A 21,668-nucleotide genomic window follows, 5' to 3' on the forward strand; every position below is an offset into this window, starting at 1 on the left:
AAGATTTGTAGGTTTTTAACAGATTTGAGAGTAAGTTATCAACAAGTAGTAAAATGCCTAGCTTGTAAGTGAGTGCATGATGAAGTTTACATATGTTGTATAAGTGACTTAATTATTTTACAACATGGAAAGAATGAACAATGTGTTTATTCCATGTTATGTATAATATTGTTTTGCTTATATTGAGCATCTCTAAGCATAAGTGTATGCATAGCATGTTGGATTGTTGTGTAGGTTGGAGATTAAATACAAGAAGACAATAGCCAAATTATCGATTACGGGTCACTCTGAAGTAAACTTTTGCTTCAAACTATTTGGGTTATATACATATTATGGTTATAGTTTGGTATGCTCATAAGATGTTATAAGTACTTAGTGAACTACTGAGTACAAATTGTAAATTTATGTATCATATATGGTATTATACTAATAGTTTGGTATGCATAAATGGTTAGAAATTTATATCAGGTATGGTTTAAATATGTGATAGTTTTGTATCGCATTTTATGTAAGAAATTGGTTTGGGGAATATTTTTGAATAACTGTAACTGAAAAAAAGGAAAGTTTAAGTGGTTTGGAAATTATTAGAAGTAGTTTTTCAACTTCCCTACAACCAGGTATCGATACCTACAAAGTTAATATTTAACAAAAGTTTCTAGAGGTATCTTGTAACAATACCTTATAGTGTGATATCGAAGCAAGGCATGGTAGTATTGAAACTAACCTCCCTACTTCTCTAGGTTTGATGTTAGATCTACAGGTACGTTTTTATAATAATTTATGAAGGATGGATTGAATTTAATAAGGATTTTTTAAAGGACTAATGTGATAGTTGATGCCTTCAGGCATTGAACATGACACCACCTACTTGGAACTATTGTTAATCCGAATAAGAAATGTTCCAAAAAATTTATCAAATCGTAATAGCGAGAGCGTTCGTACTTAAGTGCAGAAAATACTAGGGTTCTTGGATACAAGAGACAATAAACGAAGTTAATGCCAAGAAAGTACGAAAGGTAGGGATTACCGTAAGATGTAACATGGTCCACGGCCCTAAAGGGCACAAAAAGGACTCTATAGACTACTTACAAACTCCTAAGATTCATTTCTCCTTAGGAGTGCAATTCCATAGTTTGTTGGTGATAAGCCCATGAAGACTTTGTGAGTCATTATGTGAGGCACCAAAATGGGATATGGAATAACCTTAAAAGGAGATACGAACTCCTCAAACTCATTAGGCTCCTATTGGATAAGGAAACTTAGAGATTTCCTCATAAGGTTACCTAATAAAGCAAACCTTTGAAGGATAAGAGAAGCTCACAAAACCTAAGCCCGAGGTTAGGCATTAGAATGTCTTAGGGTTGGAGATGCCAAATCATGGGATTAAAGTGTGACTTATAGGATTTCAGACTCTTTGAACTCTTATTAAGGTGTGAGATTTGCGCAATTATGGTTCCTAGGTTACACAATGCGAATCCTTGAGGCTTGAAGAGCTTGAACTTGGGGCTTGAGCATAACTATAAGGACTTATGGACTCTTTAAACTCCGCCTTGAACTTGCGAGATAGGAAATGTGGTTAGTGAGGGTTAAAAGATTTTCTTTTGGCGCACATTGTGCTCAAGTTAAATATATGACATATTTTGAGAAAATTTTAAAGAGAAAGAGAAAGGGGGAGAGATAAACCTCTTTTAGATACCTTGTGATTGTCTAATTTATAGATTTCTACAAATGATAAAGGAGTCGCTATTTATAGCAATTTCTGAGACAACTTGAGTGCCAAGTGTAATGCTCATATTGTAGGCTTGCGAGGTGGTGTCAATGGACGCATAAAACATTTTTTGAGCCTAGGGCTAGAGGATACCCAGCTCTGGCTGGGCTCCTTCATGGGCTTCATCTGATTGGCTTCGGGCTGATTCTTGGGTCTCTTTCATGGTCATTGGTGTTATTCCATGACAACAACGTTTTGAGTTTTTTTTCTCAGCATACCAATTTTCAAATCCGTCTTCTAATTCTGCAAGTTGCTTCGTCTTGCCATGAATATTAGAGAGTTTCTCTCCTTCGGCAATATGCATCTCCATTAGTTTCGACCAACATCGTAATTTGATTTATTAAGAATGATTCCTACATTAAAGACACCTTGAAATTGAACAACAGGAATCGATTTCATTCTTATGATTCAACGCATTTTCACTCAATTTGGACTAAAAGTATTAAAGAACAAATGGATAGGCTCGGGATACCATCTTAAAAGTAGAATGAATCATTTTTAATAATATTTTTTCTCTCATAAAAAACCGGCGTGCTGTGTTTACCACCAATAGTTATAGAACAGTGAAACAGATTAACTAAGAAATTTAAAAAGAATAATTATTCTTAAGATTTAAAAGCCAAAAGAAAGAATACAGTTGTGCTATCTCTCAATCCAATGAAGTTACGTAGAAGATAAAATCCCAACAGCTTCCAACTGTGCGAACTATTAAGGTGCTGCTTCAACATTCTCAACTTTCGGAACGTACCCTAAAAGCTTACAAGCGTACTCGAGTAAGACAGGAACGTAAGGTTGATCGGGAAAAAGAATGGGCCAACAGTTGTCGCCGAGCAGAGTGATTGCTTTGCAGCATTTAGGTTCTAGTTCATCGAACTTCTTGTGCGAAACAGCCTCGTTGATTGCCTCAACGCAACCTTCTACACTTATGAAAGACATGAGGCATCCCCCAAGACTTTGGGTTTCCTCTACTGATCCCAAGGAAACTGCAGCAATGGAGGTGACGACTAAGCAGAAAATGGTGAGGGTTTTTTATGTTGTTGCTTCCATGGAATTTGGTCAAATGAAAACCTAGAGGGAAATTTACCATTGGCTCTGAGTGGGAATTTATAGAGAAACTTTTCCGATTAATGTTTGTTTTAATTGAAAAATTGATAGTTGGCAAAATTGCACGTGAAAGGAAAAAGTGTATTGGTTTCTGACACTTGTTTTATTTTAGTACATATGATAAGGAAACTGAAGTATTTGAAGAAGGTAGAGGACGGAAAAGGGAAAATTTTTTTATTAAAAGCATCCCGTGATGGTAGTTCAAAGAAAATCTCGTGAATGTTTGTTTATTTTTTTATTTTGGAAGTATCGTTTTGTTTAGGTTTTTTTCTTAATTATTAATAGATGGGGAGTCAATTGTTTTGAAAAATGGTTGAAGTTCATAATCTTATCAAAATTTAAAGATAAATTCCTTTTAAAAAATTAATAAAATCAATTTCTTATTTACAATTTTGGCTTTTGATATTGTATTAAAACTAGAAAAAAATACAATTAAAAGTAATTAAAATTTATCTATTGAGTTTTAGTTCAATTGGTATGAGTATTACTCTCAATATAGAAAGATATGTGATTAAGTGTGTTGAAAAACATTATTCTCATATTTATAGGTAGTTTTAGGTATTGTATAGAAAAACATATTTTTTTCCTTTTCTCATTTGAGTATAAAAAAATATAGGAAGTCGACACTAAGAGGTTTCAACTTTCAAGTTGAGCCCTCTAAGCTTCAATTTCAACCATTTTGCTAAATAATTACTTCTTCCATCTATTTTGCTAAATATTTTTTTTATTATTTCATATATATGAAAAAATGTTGTTTATGTATTTACTAGCCTCTAATGTCACATATGTTACATGTAATTTTACGCATTTAAAATATAATTATAATTATAAATACCATAATTGTATGTAATGTCTCATCTCAAAAACCAAGTTAGAAGAAATTGAGTTAGTGAAATTAAGAGTAGCCACATCCTATTTCGGATTAAGGTTATGCAAATTAGTTAAAGAATTTAATTTGGTTTAGTGGATATGTGTTTTGTACGTGTGTGAGAGGTCCTAAGTTTAAATCCTATCTTTTGAAATTTTGTTAAATTTTAGCTCAATTCTTATATCAAGTCTTTTGACTTAAATCTTATTTCTATGCAAGTTATAATAGAATGAATTTGTTAGTTCAATGGTAAGGTATTAGTATACCATTTAGTTTTGTATTTGAATCACTACACATGTAAAGTGGAAAATTATTTTTAGTTCATTTTTGTTGTGTCGTCCAAAACAAAGGAGTCTAAATGAAATTCTATTTCTACCTATCTAATAAGATTCGATTATGATTTTATTTAGTCATTTTTATTATTATTTGTTAAGTTTTATTTAACAAAAGACATTCCCTAAAATCTCTCCTCAAATTGTTGTCCCTATTTCCCCAATCTTTCCACATTTTGTTGTTTTAAACCATTTTCTGTAAACTTCCTCTCAAAGCTCCTCTTCTCTGTGGATTTTTCCTTTTAGTTTTGTTTCTATATTTTTACATAAACAATCTTAATCCTTCATTTTCCATTATCCTTCTGTTTTCTTTTTGTGATTTTGCAGTTCTTCATCTTTTTGTGCTTCGATTTTTCCGTCAATTCGATGTTCTCTTTTGGGTAAGTATTTGTATTTGTTCTGTAAGATTTTGGTGTTGATTTTCCTTTTGTTTGGAGGTAAGTGGATGAGTTGAATGGCTTGGATTGAGGTTGGTTTTAATTGATGTTTGTGGTCTTCAATAGATGCCAATTGTGGTACTGTTAATATTCCAACAAGATAGGTGTTGTGAAATAGACAAATTTTTGGGTAACTAATCAATGTTAGGTTTAGGGGACTATTTTCTTTTGGAAATAGGAATGGTTTTTAAAGTGGAATTTTGGGTTAATTTATTTTTGTTAATCGATGCATTTTGGCGTTGTATGTAGGATTTGGAGTGCATCATTGTGTGGTTTATCAGAAGTGTTGTCAGGGTGTAAAAGTAACTCGGAATATCGTTTTAAACTAGAGAAAATCTCGAAACAGGGGTTGTTTTCAAAACTGCCTAGTGCTACACAGTCGTGTGGTAGACAATATACGCCACACGGTCGTATGAGAATGTGTGATTAAATAGCCTGTGTGGGTAGACCATGTGGAGCATATGGTCGTATGAAATTACAAGGACCATATGGCAGGTTATGTAGACCACATGGGCTAGGTTTTTAGGTCGTGTGGGCCTTTTAGACTAATTTTGAGGCTCGATTAGGGGTTGATTAAGGGACTCAGAAATTGGGTCCGTGGGCATTATGTAGGCCCAAAAAAGTGTAAGTTTCAGTAAACAAACACGGGTAAATGTAGGAGGTATATTAACTAAGTTCTGATAAGTATAATAATGTGTTCTGATTTGCTATAAGTAGATATGTGAGTTAAGCATGTCTATTTTGTAAACCATGTGTGTTATACGTATTATGTTATATGTTTTGATAAGTTATTCAATTTGACTATTTAATATAAACATATGATATTATGATTCTGTATGTGCATTGAGGTGGATTTTGATGTTGGAAGAAGTGTTTTCTAGCAATAATACTACAATTTTCGGCAGTTAAACCGCAATATATGTTTGGCAGCTCAGCTGCACCATTATGAGTGGCATACCATCATGATCCAGTTTGATTGGATGGATATGGACTCTTGTAATCCTAACTGGTATGGTTGGTTGGACAGAGCTAGTGTTTAGTGGATAGGGGTAGGATCTGTATCTGTATTTATTCTGATAATATGACATTTTGATATGATACATGTGTTTCTGAAAATTTGACAATCTGGTCTGATATATGTTTATGAAAATATGATATTCCGATCCGAAATATGTTTTGGAAATATGAAGAAATGATCTAATATATGTTTTTGGTAATACAACATTCTGATATGATATTTGTACATTATAAGTAAAATTTTGTGATGACATTTACATATTTACTTGTTAAATACAATTCTGCTTGTGGGTTAAGTCACACACTAGGTTTCAAGCTCATTCATTTGTTTGATATGTTTTAGGTGAACTTCCGACTTAGGATTGGATGGCGTGTTAAAGTTTGGGTTTTTTCCTCGATCAATTAAATATGGTGATTTACATAAGTAATGTTCTTGGACTTTTGGGATTGTAATATGTTTTTGGGTTGTGTTTTGGTTTGTCAGAAATTTTTTTGTTGATATTTTTATTGTAAAATTGAAAAATCACACGAGTTAACAAATTGAATTCCGATTTTCAAAACTAAAACTGATACGGTCGTTGAGAGCACCAAAAATATCCTATTCCCTGTAAAATAATGAAAAAGAAATAGTAAAGGGGAAGTAGGGTCGAATCCTCAGGGACCGGATTATACGAATGCTTGTCTCTCGAAATCCTGGGCAGAATCGTGCCCAAGAAAACCTGCGTTCCTGGAAAAAAATAAAAAACAGAATTTAAGAATTGATTTTGGAAGCGAAAATAAAATAAAAACAGAATCTAAAGTTTACTGAAATTATGATTACGAAAATAATAAAAATAATAAAGAGAGTTTTAAGAGAAAAGAAATTCTTATGGGAAAGTTCCAGCCTCCGGTTGTCTCATTCCGCCTTGGGCTCAATCCTTGGCTTTTGGATGATCCTTCTCGACTCAAGTAAGCCAGTTATAGTGGAAGAGGACGCTTAAGACCACCAGCTCCAAAGATTAGATTTACGATTTTTAGGGAACCTGACTCTAGCCAATAATCTATGCTAGATCAACGCTTCTCAATGGCGAATCCCACGCCATTTTGTCTCTTTGGCTCCCAACCTCTGACGCAGTAAGTTAACGAACCGACTATGCAGTCCTTCCAAAACATACAAAGCGACCGCCTTTGCATATGCTGAAAAGCTTACTTCTTAAGGGCCATGGACGGAAGCGTCAGCCCGTAGTGCGGAGAAACGATGAATACTTGGCGAGAAGGCTAAGTACGGATTCTAAGCCTCAAGAACCCTTTTTGGGGAAATATTGACAACTTTTGGCTAGAAGAGTTTTTTAGTGCCTCATGATAATAGAGGGAAAGCAAATAAATAAAAATATGGAAAAAGAAATTTTATTGAAAAGAAATATGAAAGAGCAAAAGACTTTTGGAGGAGAGTGTTTACAGAAAAGGATCCTCCAAATAGAGTCACTTCACCCCCTATTTATAGTGCTAGGGAGATAGTCTAATTGAACTTAAATTCTAAAAAGATAAATACATTTAATTAAAGATAAACAAAGATAATTAAAATAAAATCCTAAATTTGAATAATCCTAATAATTATCTTAATATTAATTATCCTAATAGAATAAAAGAAAATAGAGTCTTCCAAAATAAAATCTCTTCTATTTGCTTTTAAGTCCTTGTGCCTTCCATGTTCGCACTTTTGGCACCATATTTGTCCCACGTTGCATATTGGCCCATTTAATCTCCAAATTGACGCTTTTTCCTTTGAATTTACTTTTCACCTCCAATTTAGTCCCTAAAAGATAAAAAGACATAAATAGCACAAATTAGTAGGCTCAAGCTCAAAATAAACACATGATTAATATATAAAAACACGTCATTTTAGAGTATTATCAAATTCCCCCCTACTTAGCCCATGCATGCCCTCAAGTATGGTTCTTATCGACTGTGAAAGCTAGATTCTGCCATAAAAGAAATACCACTCCAAAGTTTCATAAAAATTAGTTAAAAACGCATATGAAAAATAAAGAGACCTCTAAGCTTGCTTTAAGTAAAACAGAAAAAGTATTCCAATTATTTCACACAAAAATTAAGATCGACTTGAGTTATGCCATTTAGGTAAATTACCAAACCTACTAAGACACCTTAATTATTTCCTCATTTAGTCCCCGAAGTGCAACTTTATTAGTACTTATTTTTTTCTTTTTTTCTTTTTTTTTTATTTTTTTAAATTTTATTATTATTTATTTACTTAGGAATATATTAAACCTTTTGACGCGAAGAGAGATGACAACCCAAGCACCCCACCCCGATTACTCAGCCCAACATACTCCTAAAATTATTTATTTCCGATTAGCGGAGTTTTACCCAACACGTCACACAACCTTTTGACGCGAAGTAGAATGACAACCCAAGTACCCTACCCCGGTTACTCAGTCAGTCACGATTTGAGCCATACTCATAACCTCGACTAGCGGAGTTTTACTTGTCACGTCACACAACCTTTTGACGCGAAGTAGAATGACAACCCAAGCACCCTACCCCGGTTACTCAGTCAGTCACGATCTAAGCTGTACTCATAACCATGGAAAACATTTATTAAAAATTAAACGATATTTAAAATTCTTGAGAACTCAGGAAAGAAAAAAATTTAAGTGTCAAAAATAAGTTTTAATAATCACCTAATAGCCATGAACATTAATTAAGCATGCAATCATTTTAAGTGTTCACTTTATATTAAACTTGATCAATTTTACAAAAAGCAAGATAGAATTAACCCTATTAATCACAATTATTTTTAGCCTAATAAAAATAAAACAGTGGAGATGGAATCAATTATGGGAAAAATCATAACTTCCTTAGAAGGTAAGAATCATGCATGAAAGTCAAACAATAGGCAATTCTTGGTAAAATTTTGGGCATGAAAAGCAGCAGAATATTCTTAAAATAAATAGGCAGAAACAAGCACAAAACAACAGCAACAACAATTTGACAGCAAAAATAGCAGATAATAACAGTAACAACGAAGAATGCCTCCCCCCACTTAAAACACATAGTCCTCGATGTGAAAGTAAAAGGAAAACAAATAGGTGGAGAAAAAAAAAGTTTAGAAAACTCCCCATGTAGTTACCGTTGGTTGGCGCACACGGTGGAGAAGAAGATGGCGAAGCGGCAAGAGGTGGAGACGGGGTGAGTGATGTGTGCAATGTTGGTTCGGCTTCGGGTTCTCACCATGGTGGCTAAGAAATCGGCGGTGGGTGGTGGAGGAGAAAGGAGCCGGCGGTTATGGAGAAATTTGGGGGAAAAAAATGTAAGGTTTGGGGGTTTTATTTGCTGAAAAGGGGTGTTTGGCTGCAGGTTTTGGGGATTCTAAGGCTGGAATAGGACTGTTTGGCTGCAGTTGTTTGACAGCATGGATAGGGTTGTTTTGGTGCACACTTTCTGTCTTTTTTTTCTTCGTATTTTCGCTTCATTTCACCTAGATGGAAGAAGAGAAATGTATTAATATTTAACTAAAATAAAATAAAAATAAAAGAAAATAATAAATAAAAAAATAAAAAATAAATAAAAATAAAAATAAAAAGAAAGATCGGGTTGCCTCCTAATAAGCGCTTGTTTAACGTCGTTAGCTTGACGCCTTGAATGGTTTTATAGTGGTTCTAATTGAATTTTCTCGACCGTGTGGGCCTGGAAATTCTCGTAAAATGGCTTCAGCCGTTGACCATTGACTGTGAACCGCTTTCCTGATTCTTCACTTTCTATTTCAACTGCGCCATTTGTAAATACTTCAGTCACAATAAAAGGTCCTTGCCACCGAGATCGAAGCTTACCTGGGAATAGCTTTAATACGGAGTTATAAAGCAAAACTCTTTGTCCTACTGAGAAATGCTTTTGAACTATATTTTTGTCATGAAACATCTTTGCTTTGTCCTTATAAATTCGAGCATTCTCGTAGGCATCATTGCGAATTTCCTCCAATTCTTGAATGTCCAATTTCCTTGCCTTCCACGCGGGCTCTAACTCCATGTTACATTGTCGAATAGCCCAATAAGCTTTATACTCCAACTCTACTGGTAGATGACATGCTTTGCCAAAAACAAGTCGATACGGGGTCATGCCAATTGGTCCCTTATACGCCGTCCGATAGGCCCAAAGTGCGTCATTGAGCCGAAGACTCCAATCCTTACGGTTGGGTCGAACCATTTTTTCCAAAATTGACTTGATCTCCCTGTTTGAAACCTCTGCTAGGCCGTTCGTTTGGGGATGGTAGGCTGTTGCTATACGATGATGAACCCCATATTTTGATAATAGTGCCTCCATGACCTTGTTGCAAAAGTGGGTACCACGATCACTGATCAAAGCTCGAGGTGTTCCAAACCTAGAAAAAATAGGTCGTTTTAGAAACTCCACAACAGTATTAGCATTATCATTGCGAGTAGGCTTTGCTTCTATCCACTTAGAAACATAGTCTACTGCAAGAAGTATATATACGTTTCCAAACGAAGAAATAAAGGGGCCCATGAAATTAATGCCCCATACATCAAAAATCTCACATACATGAATCGGAGATAGGGGCATTTGATTTCGTCTAGTGATATTACCTGTATGCTGACATTTATCGCAAGACTTACAGAAGTTAAACGCGTCGCGAAAGATTGAAGGCTAATATAGCCCACACTCCAATACCTTGTGAGCTGTCCGCTTAGGGCCAAAGTGACCTCCACAAGCTTCTGTGTGACAAAAAGTAAGGATAGAGGTTACCTCAGTTTCTGGAACACATCATCGTATTATCTGATCTGAGCAATGTTTCCACAAGTATGGATCGTCCCATATGTAATACCGAGCTTCTCGTCTAAGCTTGTTTTTTACGGATTGAGCTAACTCAGTGGGCAGCGATCCCGTGGTTAAGAGATTAACTATGTCTGCATACCACGGATAGTAAGCCTCGGTTGAGAATAAGCTTTCATCGGGGAACTCATCCTTTATGGGATCATCATCAAATGGAGTTTTTATCCTACTCAAGTGGTCGGCCACCAGGTTTTCACACCCTTTTTTGTCACGAATCTCGATGTCAAATTCTTGGAGCAATAAAATCCACCTAATGAGCCTTGGCTTTGCTTCATTCTTTGCAATTAAGTACCTAAGAGCTGCATGGTCAGAAAAAATAATCACCTTAGATCCCAGTAAATATGATCGAAATTTATCTAAAGCAAACACAATAGCTAAAAGTTCTTTTTCTGTGGTTGTGTAGTTGCTTTGTGCAGCATCTAAGGTCTTTGAGGCGTAACAGATGACATGAGGCTCTTTCGCTATCTTTTGTCCCAATACGGCTCCCACACTACGTTCGCTTGCATCGCACATAATTTTAAAGGGATAGTTCCAGTCTGGTGCTTGTACTATAGGGGCGGTTACCAACTTTTGCTTAAGTGTATCAAAAGCCTCCTTGCATTTTGAGTCAAACTCAAATTTTTTGTCTTTCTGCAACAGCTCGCACAATGGTTCAGCTATTTTTGAGAAGTTTTTTATAAAACGCCTGTAAAATCCTGCATGGCCAAGAAAAGAACGTATCTCTCTAATAGTAGAGGGATATGGCAAAGAATTTATAATGTCAATTTTGGCCTTATCAACCTCAATTCCCTTAGATGAGACTATATGACCTAGAATCAAACCTTTGTCTACCATAAAATGACACTTTTCATAGTTCAAGACAAGATTAAATTCTATGCACCTGTTCAAAATTATCATAAGGTTTTCAAGGCATTCAGTAAAACATTTTCCATACACGGTAAAATCTTCCATAAAAACTTCAATAATTTTTTCTACATATTCAGAAAATATACTCATCATGCATCTCTGGAAGGTAGCTGGTGCGTTGCAAAGTCCAAATGGCATCCTCCTGTATGAAAACGTGCCGAACGGGCATGTAAAAGTGGTATTTTCCTGGTCTTCTGGCGCAACAGGGATCTGGAAGAAACCTGAATATCCATCAAGACAACAAAAGTGAGTTTTACCAGCTAAACGTTCAAGCATTTGATCTATGAAAGGAAGAGGGAAATGATCTTTTCTAGTATAAGCGTTCAACTTCCTGTAATCGATGCAGACACGCCACCCGTTCTGCACTCGGACCGGTACTAAGTCGCCCTCAGCATTTTTCTTTACTGTCACGCCCTTTTTTTGGGCACGACTTGTACCAGACTTACCCATCTGCTGTCAGAAATGGGGAAAATGATGTCAGCATCTAGCAGCTTAATTATTTCTTTTTTCACCACCTCCATCATATTCGGGTTTAAGCGTCTTTGTGCCTCTCTCCTTGGTTTCGTGTTCTCCTCCAAGTAAATCTTGTGGGTGCATGTCAAAGGGCTTATCCCCTTCAAGTCAGCAATGGTCCAGCCAATTACCTCCTTATGACTCTTTAGTACCTGGATCAAACTTTCCTCCTCGGGTTTAGAGAGTTTATTTGAAATTATAATGGGTAAGGTATTACCTTTTCCTAAAAATGCATACTTGAGATGCGCGGGAAGTGGTTTCAATTCCAAATCTGGAGCTTGCACAACAGAAGATAGAATTTTAGTTTCTGATGGTGATAATAATGTCTTAACAAATTCATAATCATTATATCTATATTCAGATTTGTCTTCATAAGTCGACTCAAAAGTCTTGTCCACTAATGAGTCAATCAGGTCAACGCGGTTTACGCTCAAAATTTCGCTTGGATGGCTAATTGCATCGTAAACATTGAATTTCACGATCTCCCCATCAAATTCCATCGTAAGAGTGTCGCTTCAGACATCGATCTTGGTGCTAGCAGTACTAAAGAAGGGTCGGCCCAACAGGAGGTCTGAAGATCCAGCAGTGTTGTCCTCCTCCATCTTAATTACGTAGAAATCTGTAGGGAAAATAAGTTCATTAACTTTTACCGAGACGTCCTCGAGGACTCCTTCGAGATGCACAATAGACCTGTCTGCCAATTGAATAATAACACCTGTCTTTGTCAAAAAACTCGCGTTAAGTGATTCATAAATAGAATAAGGCATTACATTTATTGAGGCCCCTAGATCACACATAGCCTTCTTAATTCCCAAATGGCCAATTTTGCATGGAATAGCGAACATACCCCTATCTTTGCATTTAACCGGCATTTTTCGCTGTAGAACTGCCGAAACATTCTCACCAACACTTACCTTTTCATTACCTGTTAGTTTTCGTTTGTTGGTGCAAAGTTCTTTGAGGAACTTGGCATACCGCGGAATCTGTCTAATGGCATCTAACAGTGGTAAGTTGATCTCAACATTCCTGAATGTTTCGAGGATCTCCTTGTCTTCCTTACTTTTTCGACATTGATTTAATCGTCCTGGGAATGGAGGTTAGATTTTCGGCAGTGAGGGTTTCGTTCGGATCTGTTCGTCATTTCCTGGAGTTTCCTGGGCGATTTCTTGACCAAGATTCTTACCAGGAACTGGTTCCAGGATCTTTTCGCTTCGTAACGTTACTGCATTCGCATTCTACCTCGGGTTTGGTTTTGTTTGTGATGACAGTTTCCCTTAAGAGTTTAATTTCTCAATTGATATGGTCAACTCCCTTATGGATGCTTCAGTTTTCTGCTGAAAACCCTTCATTTCTCTTTGGAAATTGAGAGTTTGCTGTTGAAAATCAAGGACATTAGTTGCTAATTTATTGACCAAAGTTTCTAAAGAATTACCTGAATCTTGCGACTGTTGTGGGGCCCGATTTTGGTATGGCTGGTTATATCGTAGATTAGCCCCATAACTAAAATTAGGGTGGTCCCTCCATTTTGGGTTGTAGGTATTGGCGTAAGGATCGTATCGTCTTTGTGGTGGCCCAGGAAAATTTCCCACAGCATCTAAATGGGCCATAGAATCGCCACACAGACTAAGGCACGCATCAGTCGTATGTTCAGGTGTAGCACATATTCCACATACTCGGGTTGGTTTCGATTTTTCTATAACAAGGGAATTCAAAATATTAGTAAGTCTATCAAGTCTATCTTTAATGGTAGAATTACTTAGCTGGTGAACCCTTCTAGAGGGTTCAGGATTGGCTCGAAATTGCTGGGAATTCGCAGCCATTGTGGAGATTAAGTCTCTTGCTTGTTGTGGAGTCATGTTGACTAACGCTCCTCCACTCGCGGCATCTACCATATTCATCTCCATGGGTTTCAAGCCTTCATAAAAGTACTGGAGCAAAGACTGTTCCGTTATACCGTGTTGTGGGCAACTTGCACACAACTTCTTAAATCGCTCTCAATAGTCGTATAGAGTCTCTGCGTCTTTTTGCCTTATGCCCACGATTTCTCTTCTTAACTCAGCCGCTCGTGATGCAAGGAAAAACCTGTTAAGAAATAAACGAGATAGATTAGCCCAAGTTGTAATGGATCCAGGAGGTAAATAAAATAACCATTCCCTAGCTGAATCTGCTAGAGAAAAAGGGAAAACGCGCAATTTAATTTGATCCTCAGTTACCCCCTAAGGTTTCATACTCAAACAAACCATATGAAATTATTTTAAATGCTTGTGGGGGTTTTCATTTTGTAACCCACGGAAAGTTGGCAGTAGCTGAATCGCCTGACTTTAATTTAAAATCAGTATCCATAGTAGGATACGCGATGCATAGTGGCGGTTGTTCTGTCGGCGCTTCAGCTAGTTGCCGAATTGTCTGAGCCATAAGTTGAGGTGTTAAATTAGGGTTTTCGTCAACCATAGTGTTCAGCACTTCTTCAGGGGAATCGACTTCTTCTTCTTTACTTTCTAACGTTTGAGTAGGGTTTTCGTTAACCCTAGACTCTACTTCGTCGTCGATTCTAATTTTTGGCGGTGGATTGCTTTGAGTTCCAACCACCACTGACTGCTTTTTCCTTAGTTTTGTTTCCTTTCGATTAGCTTTCGCAGTCTTTTCGATTTCTAAGTCGAACGCAAGAGTACCTGGAGCACATCTGGTAATAGAAAACAAAGAAAAACAAGATTAGTATGTTGCCGGTCCCCGGCAACGGCTCCAAAAATTTATGCGGTCGTTGAGAGCACCAAAAATATCCTATTCCCTGTAAAATAATGAAAAAGAAATAGTAAAGGGGAAGTAGGGTCGAATCCTCAGGGACCGGATTATACGAATGCTTGTCTCTTGAAATCCTGGGCAGAATCCTGCCTAAGAAAACCTGCGTTCCTGGAAAAAAAATAAAAAACAGAATTTAAGAATTGATTTTGGAAGCGAAAATAAAATAAAACAGAATCTAAAGTTTACTGAAATTATGATTACAAAATAATAAAAATAATAAAGAGAGTTTTAAGAGAAAAGAAATTCTTATGGGAAAGTTCCAGCCTCCGGTTGTCTCATTCCGCCTTGAGCTCAATCCTTGGCTTTTGGATGATCCTTCTCGACTCAAGTAAGCCAGTTATAGTGGAAGAGGACGCCTAAGACCACCAGCTCCAAAGATTAGATTTACGATTTTTAGGGAACCTGACTCTAGCCAGTAATCTATGCTAGATCAACGCTTCTCAATGACGAATCCCACGCCATTTTGTCTCTTTGGCTCGCCAACCTCTGACGAGTAAGTTAACGAACCGACTATGCAGTCCTTCCAAAACATACAAAGGGGCCGCCTTTGCATATGCTGAAAAGCTTACTTCTTAAGGGCCATGGACGGAAGCGTCAGCCCGTAGTGCGGAGAAACGATGAATACTTGGCGAGAATGCTAAGTACGGATTCTAAGCCTCAAGAACCCTTTTTGGGGAAATATTGACAACTTTTGGCTAGAAGAGTTTTTTAGTGCCTCATGATAATAGAGGGAAAGCAAATAAATAAAAATATGGAAAAAGAAATTTTATTGAAAAGAAATATGAAAGAACAAAAGACTTTTGGAGGAGAGTGTTTACAGAAAAGGATCCTCCAAATAGAGTCACTTCACCCCCTATTTATAGTGCTAGGGAGATAGTCTAATTGAACTTAAATTCTAAAAAGATAAATACATTTAATTAAAGATAAACAAAGATAATTAAAATAAAATCCTAAATTTGAATAATCCTAATAATTATCTTAATATTAATTATCCTAATAGAATAAAAGAAAATAGAGTCTTCCAAAATAAAATCTCTTCTATTTGCTTTTAAGTCCTTGTGCCTTCCATGTTCGCACTTTTGGCACCATATTTATCCCACGTTGCATATTGGCCCATTTAATCTCCAAATTGACGCTTTTTCCCTTGAATTTACTTTTCACCTCCAATTTAGTCCCTAAAAGATAAAAAGACATAAATAGCTCAAATTAGTAGGCTCGAGCTCAAAATAAACACATGATTAATATATAAAAACACGTCATTTTAGAGTATTATCAAAAACTCTGAAGAATTTCCCGTTGAAAATTAAGTAAACTCTTAGTGTTTTTCTATAAATAAATAGTTTTAAACAAGTGCTAGCATTAACTGGAAAAAATTTCCCAAAAATTGGTACTTTTGAAGCAAACAAATTTGAATTAAATTTCTAGACTTGAAATATGTGTTTTCGGAACTTAAGTTTTTACTGAACGTTTGTGAGAGTTCTGTCAAGTTTTATGTTTCTGAAATGATAACTAAGTTTGATTTAATCAAAAGTTTTTAGACAACTAATGTAATTCCCCATATTCGACCTTAATGTCTAGGTCGGATTTGGGGTGTTATGTATAATTATTTCATATATTTTATATTTAGAGTTTAATTCAAGTAATAACTTTTTTTAAAATTAGAGTAATTTTTTAACTAATAATTGTAAATTAAGTTATAATTATTTTTTTTGCAAAAAACTGATATTCTTTCGTAAATAGAAACAGGCCCTAGGTGGTAAAAATTCAAAATACAAAACAGATAAACGAAGCGACAAAACTAAAAAGCAAACTAGTCACACAAAAAAACCACAGATGAAAATGAATTGACAAGACTAGTCAACCACACCGACATACAGAAAACCAAACCACAAGCAAAACCACCCCGCACTAGAGTTGAAGAGCCAACAGAATATCAGACGAAATGTCTACCTTTCCCACACAGATTTACACAGATACCGAGCAATGGAGGAAGACAACTTTGAAATCCAACCTAGGGGAGTCTACGGTATCATCTCGCTCTTCAAAGTATGCCCAACCCCTCAACCTCTCTGAACCCAATCTTCCCAGTCCGTCACCATAACTTTCCTGACTGATATTGGTGGAACTTGAGACCAAAAGCTCTCGATCTGACGACGATGCCCCTCTAAGGTCAATGTATGCGTTGCCCTATTTACCGCATTTGGCACGAATAGGTATGAGACATTCTCCAATTTTTGCCTAAGAACACGAATGTTGTTAATAATTGGTCTAAGGAGTGATTTGTCCTCCTCCTCAGTGTTCAATTTCTTGATAATAGTTAGAGAGTCTCCTTCCAAAATAATTCGTTTCCACCCTATATCAGCCGTAAACATCATGGCTCTCTTGCACGCCCTCGCTTCCGCAACCGTCGCATCCACCACTTCTCTGAAAGGGTAAGTGCACGCCCCCAAAAATTTCCCCTCATTATTTCTAACTAGAACTGCTGCAAAAGAAACTCTTGAATCTTTTAGAAAAGATGCGTCAAAATTCAACTTAACCATCCCACTATCAGGGGGACGCCATAGTTGATTCCTCATAGGAACAGAGCAAACTTGCAGATTTGTATGACAAGATGATATTTCCTGACAGTATCCTCTAATAAAATCAACAAGATATTGCATAAAGTACTTATTACCTTCATAATTCATTTTGTTTCTTTTGTCCAAAGGGCTTATAAAGAAATAATAAGAACATGTCTCAAGCTGACATCCGTCTCAATAATCTTGTTAACAAAATTTTCTCTGCCATGCAAGATAACATCGTTCGGAACAGAGCTAATATTGAGTGAGACCCATAATTGCTGCAAAATGCCACACTTCCATAAAAGATGATCAAAGTCATCCGGGATTCTTTACAGAGAGGATAGGCCACATCCACAAAGAGACGTCTTTGAAAGAGATTAACAAAGTGTGATACATAGTTGTTAAAAATTCTCCATGCATGGACTTTAATTTTTGTAGGAAGCTGTAACTCCCAAAGAATTTTGTAGAATTCTCTGTATTTGTTATCATTGTATCCATTATAGTTGCTAGCCTGTAAACGGTCTGTAATCAAGCTCTGTACCCACTCTTCACTGAATAATTCTCGAAAGCTTCAAACTTCCAGACCAACATGTCCTGTGTATTTCGACAAGCAAGAGGAATGGTAAAGATCCGATTCGATTGTTCTTCATCAAACAAATTGCAGATCACCTACCTGTTCCAGGTATTAGTCGCAACATCTATTAATTGGTTCATAGTAGTCCAGGATGTATTAATGTTTTGCACTAATAACCTATTATTGTCATAGCCAAGCAACCAAGGATCGTTCCAGATGTTCACACTATTTGCATTGCCAATACGCCAAACCAGCCCATCAGCAATTAGCTCCCGAGCGCTACATATACTCCTCTAGGTAAAAGAAGAGTAAGTACCAACCTTGGCTGATAAAATGTCTGTTAAGGGTAAATAACGGGCCTTTAAAATCTTCGATAAAATACAATCGGGCTTAGAAAAAATGCGCCAAACTTGATTAGCTAACAAAGCACGATTGAACAAAGCTAAATCTCGAAAGCCCGTCCCACCAGCACCTTTAGGCTTGCACAATGCATTCCAATTACTCCAATAAATCCCTTTTGCTGATTTATTGTTAGACCATCAGAATTTGTTTAAAAGACCCTCCAACTTTCGGCAAAGCAGTTTAGGTAGTACAAAACACTGCATAACATAGACGGGGATGGCTTGAAGAACCGATTTAACAAAAACTTCCTTACCACCCATAGATAGGTATCGCAAGTTCCACCCTTAATGCGTTCCTAAAACGGTCTACAAAATGAGCAAAACCCACTTTTTTTTCCGTCCAATCGTCATAGGAAGCCCAGATAATTCTCTGGGTTTGTAGCAACTCGAACACCCAAGTCACCTCCTCCCTGACACTTGGATCTACATTATTGCTGAAATAAATTAGAGACTTCTCAAAATTTACCCGCTGACCTGAGGCCTGTTCATATTTCGATATAATGGCCCTCATTACATTTGCCCCTTTCCTCAATGCATCTCCAAACAGAATGCAGTAATCTGCAAAAAACAGATGATTGATCAAAATTCTTTCTCTGCCTATAAGAGTTCCTCGCATTAAATTTTCCCGTTGAGCATTATGGAGAAGCGTAGAAAATCCTTCTGCACAGATAAAAAAAGGTATGGGCTTAGTGGACCCCCTTGCCTCAAACCACGCGAAGGAGAAAACCATTTGCTGGATTCCCCGTTAATCTTAACTGTATAAGAAATGGAACAAACACACCTCAAGACGAAGACAATCCAATCAGAGTGAAATCCCAATCGAGTCAGCATTCCAGCCAAAAAATCTCACTCAACATACGCTTTACTCATATTGAGTTAAAGTACAATTATTTTTTAATGTATAATATCACAACTTCTATTTTATTTGAGCTCTTCAAACTAATAATTCTAAATTAAATATTAGAATTGTTTTTAAATTTGAATTTAGTAATATGATAAAAAATAATGTATTCTCATCAGTTTAAAAATTTTTTCGAACTTGTGTTTTTTTATATATATTATAGATAGGAAATAATGTATTTTATTTTTTAAGCATAAAATTTCTAATAAAATATTAAGTCTGAGTATTTGGTGCACTGCCAGTATACTTTTTTTATTTCACAAGTAGTTTTTAAAAATTAACATGTGTTTTTTAAATATTTATTTTTAAATATTTTATTATACTCTTATAAGACACTTGTCAACCCCTTGGCCCTACTTATTAAGTCTAAAAGCTCCACTAAAAGTGTACCAAATATTTATGTGTTTGGTTTTGAAATATTTCATATTATTATTTTTATACTCACTTTAAAAAAGATTTTTATTTTTTATTTTTAAAAAATTGAAGAACACATTTAGTAAATAAAAAATGTATTTCCAATCATGGAAATATATTTGCTATTTATTTTCCTATAATTAAAACATGAAAAAAATAACAAAAATTACTAGATTTATATAGATTTGAAGTGGGATATTAGATTTTATATTTAAAAATTAGATTTATATGGATTAGATTAGGTATAACATTTTATATTAAAATATTATTAGAAAGAATATTTTTTGGTTTTTTATAGATTCTAATTAAGTTTACTCATTTTGAAAAGTCGTCTAATATTTGATATGAGTGTAATTGCTTATATTTACACAATAGTAGCATGTTTGGATAGCTACCTTAATTAGTGGGCCCCATTAAATTAGAAGCATCCTAATTACATTTCCAATCCTTAAGGGATGAAAATTGGAGTAATTGCATTAATAATTACACCCCAAATTCAATTGCCCTATGATTTTTCAACACTCATACATGATTTAACTTTAAAAAATTATTTTTATACAATTTTAAGTTACGAAAATTATTTTATAAGCATGAACACATATAAGTGGTTGAGATGATTATCACAAAAAATTTCTAAAGTTATAGTAATTGGATATGAGTGTAATTGCTTGTTTACACAATAGTAGCATGTTGGGTAGTCATATTAATTTGTGGTCTCACAGAATTAGATGTAATTAAAGCATCCGAATTACACTTTTCTTAAAGGAGGATGAGAATTGGAGTACTTGCATTGGTATACTCCCCACAGGGTTGAAGTCAGAAATAGTTTTGGCGTACCAGAATTAATTATATATTTTTATGATAGTAAAAATGTAATTTCGTCATTTTAATAATCTATATCTTTATAATTTTTAGATGATTATATTAAAATTTATTATTTTTTGGGAGCCAAAGTGTAATTTACTATTACTAATTTAAAATTTTATAAATTATAAATAACCTAAATAAAAAATTTTCCATTTTAAGGGGGCCCAGCCCCTACCAGCCCCCCTAGATTTACTCTTGCACCCCAAATCCAATGTCCTATGATTTTCCAAACATTCATATATGATTTAACTTTAAAAATATATATTTTTATACAATTTTAAGTTATAAAAATTATATTATAAGTATGAATACGTATAAGTGCTTGGGATGATTATGACAAAAAATTTCTAAAGTTATATTATAAATCCTAAAAATATATATTACAAAAAATTATATGTATTTTATAAAGTTATAAAAAACATTATTTAAATCCTAAAAATTCTAAAGTTATGACCACAAAGTATATTATAAAAAATGATTTACATTTTATAAAAATATTATAAAATACTAATTTATAAAAATTTATGGCTAAAAAATATGAACATAATTTATTTAAATGTTCATACTATATATTATAAAAATAATATACTTATTTTTTAAAAATATTATAATTTTTTATCCGTAACTTATTTATAAAAATAACTTTCTAAAATTATGGTAAAAAATATATTATGAAAGTTATTGAGCTATTTATAAATCTTCTTTTATAAATATTATATTATAAAATTTATATTATTTTAAACTTCTTTTTTGTATTATAATAGGTTATAACTTAATATAAGTCTTTTTTAAATTGAGTTTATTTAAGTTTTTATAATCAAAACTACATATTCTTTGCACTGTGAGCCCAAATATTATGTGGTAAATGATAGGTATTCAAATAGAAAAGGTTTTTGGTTGCACCATATTGTAGGAGTATAATACCATTTAAGAGAATAGAGTCAGGCATAAACACTAGAAATAGCTCACGAACTTTTTAATTTGAGATATTAAAAGCTTTGAAATGTGGTTGAGAAGACATTCATTATTCTATAAATAATTTCTCATATTAACAACATCAACTCAATATAACATAAAAAACAAGGTTGGATTGTACTAGTACGTTTAATAACTTTATTTGTAGGTGAAATTGGGATGATCCATTACTTTGAATAGTACATGAAAGGAGATCTTGATAATTCTAATGATACAAATTTAGTATGTTAAATGTTAAAGAAGGAATAGCTTAACAATAGGAAATGCTAGAGCAATTAGATAAAATTGAATGTGATGTAATCGTATTATCGACGACTACCTTCTTGAATTAATATATTGTATATAGTATTATATGATTTTAATTTTTATTACTTGTTTAA

The sequence above is a fragment of the Gossypium hirsutum genome, chromosome A07, assembly GCF_007990345.1.
Source record: "Gossypium hirsutum isolate 1008001.06 chromosome A07, Gossypium_hirsutum_v2.1, whole genome shotgun sequence".
Taxonomy (NCBI): Eukaryota; Viridiplantae; Streptophyta; class Magnoliopsida; order Malvales; family Malvaceae; genus Gossypium; species Gossypium hirsutum.